Raw genomic sequence first — 2,419 nt, 5'->3', positions numbered from 1 at the left:
CCCCGGGGAAACTGAGGCAGGTGGGAGCTCGGAGGAGCGGATCTCCGGCATTTCTACCCGCGCCCCGCTGTGCGCCCTCCCCCACGCCCCCGGGAGCACAGGAGTGGGAGGGGGTCGGGGTAGGGGCGGCTGGTCAGTCTGCCCCCAGGGTGGGATCCGGCTGAGGACCCTGAAGACGCTTTGCGGTGTTTCCCAGGCAACCGGCCGGGAAGGAAGACGCCCCAGCGCACGGTCCCTCCCACCCTCCCACGATTCTCGTAGGACCCTAGCCTCCCCGAAATCCGAGTCAGTGAAAGCCCGCCCATCTCCTTCGCCTACCCCAGGGTGCTAGCGGGGTTAAAAATATACATACTCATCTGATCATCTTCCGAACTTCCTGGACCACCCTCCCTCCACTGGGGGGAAGACCCCTACAAAACCGGTGGGGGCCCAGGCTCCCGTGGGCAGCACGGACGGGTTGGGGAAGGGGGTCAGTGAGAGAAGTGGGGGAAGGAATATTGCATGGAGAACGTTGCGTGGAAACAGGTAAGGACGGTAAGAGGGGACCTCGAAGGAATAATGAACTCACGGGGTAATCATTGTTCATGCGTTCATTCCAGAAGCATCTAGCTACCCTTGACAGCTGGTCTCATGGAGCTCTAAGAACACTTGCAGAGCTGGTTATAATTCATACTCCTGGGCCCCTCCCCAGGGAGCAGCATTTGTGATGGGCATCACCCTTCGTTGTGCAGGCTTACACTGTCTGGGAAGTCATTGAGGCCTGGGAGAGATGGGAATCAGAAATCAATGAAAAAGAGGGGAAGGAGTAATAGGGGCCAGGCTGGAAAGAGAAGACCAAGAAGATGGCGTGGAGAACTAGCATGTGAGGCCGGACATCCTGCCACTCCCTACCCCCACCCCCAAGTTGCCAGGGACCTGATTTCTGTGAGAATGGCATCCAGCGCCCTGAAGGTGTTTGGCCCTCTGAGGATGCCCAGCTGGCCACGGGGACACTGACTGAGGAGGCCGATCTGGCTTTTTGGTTCAGCTCAGCCGCCCCAGACTCACCTGCCTCAGAACCACCAAGAGGCTAGTGGGAGACAGCCTGGCCTGGAGCCTTGGGTTTGAATCCTGGCTCTGAGCAAGTCACCCCAGGCCCGGGCTGTGACATGAGGCATCCAATTTGCAGAATTGTCATTTCCCATTTACCCCGGGCCTTGGACACAACCAGGGAACCAAGCAGACCCGGCCATTTGGCTTGGCCCAGTGCCAACATGGCTGGCCTCAGTTTGCTGGCTGGAGCAATGGGAGCTGTGGTTCTGGCCCTGGTGCCTGGGCACTAGCAGGGGTGTTCTGTGCTGCTGTCCAGGCCCTGAGGGTTGGAGGCAGGGACAGCTTGGGAAGCAGTCCCACTGGGGCCCATCACACAGGTAGAGGGCTCTGCAGCTCTGCGCCAGGCTCACTCCTGCCCCATGTGTGCTTCCTGGGGAGCTGGCCACAGGCCCACTGTTGAAGCTCTGGGTGAGGTGCTGGTTGGCTCCCAGGCCCCAGGCTGTTGGGTGCCATGAGTTCATCACCAGCCCAGGATCCCAGGGGAACCTGAGGCGACTCTGAGAACTCGGAATGAGCCATCACTCCCAGACACCTGTGCCCAGACACTGGTGTGGCCCCCATCTGGGCATTGGGCTAAGGGAGGAGGGAGGTACGGTCAGAAGACCCCCTGGGTCCCGGCCTCCACTACCGGCTGCATGCTGGCTCTGTGGCCTTGGGCAGCTTCCTAACCCTGGGGCCTCAGTTTCCTCATCCCAATGAGGGGAACAGAGCAGCACCCCTCTCCAGGGCTGAGCGTTATGCAGGGAGATGCTGAGTGGAAAATACAGGTAGGGAGCTGCCCCCCTGCACCACCACCTTGAACATTTGGTTCTCACAGACACATCCATCCCTGCAGCTCAGGCCACTGGGCTCCTGCGTCACGTTTGCCTGTGAGATGTAGAGCCCCTGTAGCCCCTGTCACATGCAGACACAGCGGCTGGCGGTTGCCCTGGCAACAGCTCAAGCAGTCGCTGCTACTCTGGCTTTGGGGGCTTCAGAGGGAGCAGCCCCTTCCACTCAAGTGGAAATGACAGTGGCCCTCTGCCCGGGCTGGTGACTTAGAGAGACCAAGTGACTTGGCACAGCCCGGGGCGGGGGGTGATCTCCCGGGCCTCGACCCTCCCAACCCCCCCTGCCTCTGGTGGCCACGATAGTGCCAGCCCTCTCTTTGCCGAGGTGCCCTCTCCTCCTGCCTCAGGCTGTTCCCAGGATCATGGCTCCTGTTGGTTTTTGGTTAATTTAGTAATTGCTAAATCTGCTGTGCGAAGCTTCTTGGGGAGTGCATGGCAATGCTGCTGAAGTAATGGAGGAACGGAGGACCGGAAGGCACAGCGTGCTCTCTGCCCGC

The sequence above is a fragment of the Myotis davidii genome, unplaced genomic scaffold (genome assembly GCF_000327345.1).
Source record: "Myotis davidii unplaced genomic scaffold, ASM32734v1 scaffold599, whole genome shotgun sequence".
Classification (NCBI taxonomy): domain Eukaryota; kingdom Metazoa; phylum Chordata; class Mammalia; order Chiroptera; family Vespertilionidae; genus Myotis; species Myotis davidii.
The sequence above is the reverse complement of the archived record's forward strand: the minus strand, read 5'-3'. Positions refer to the sequence as shown.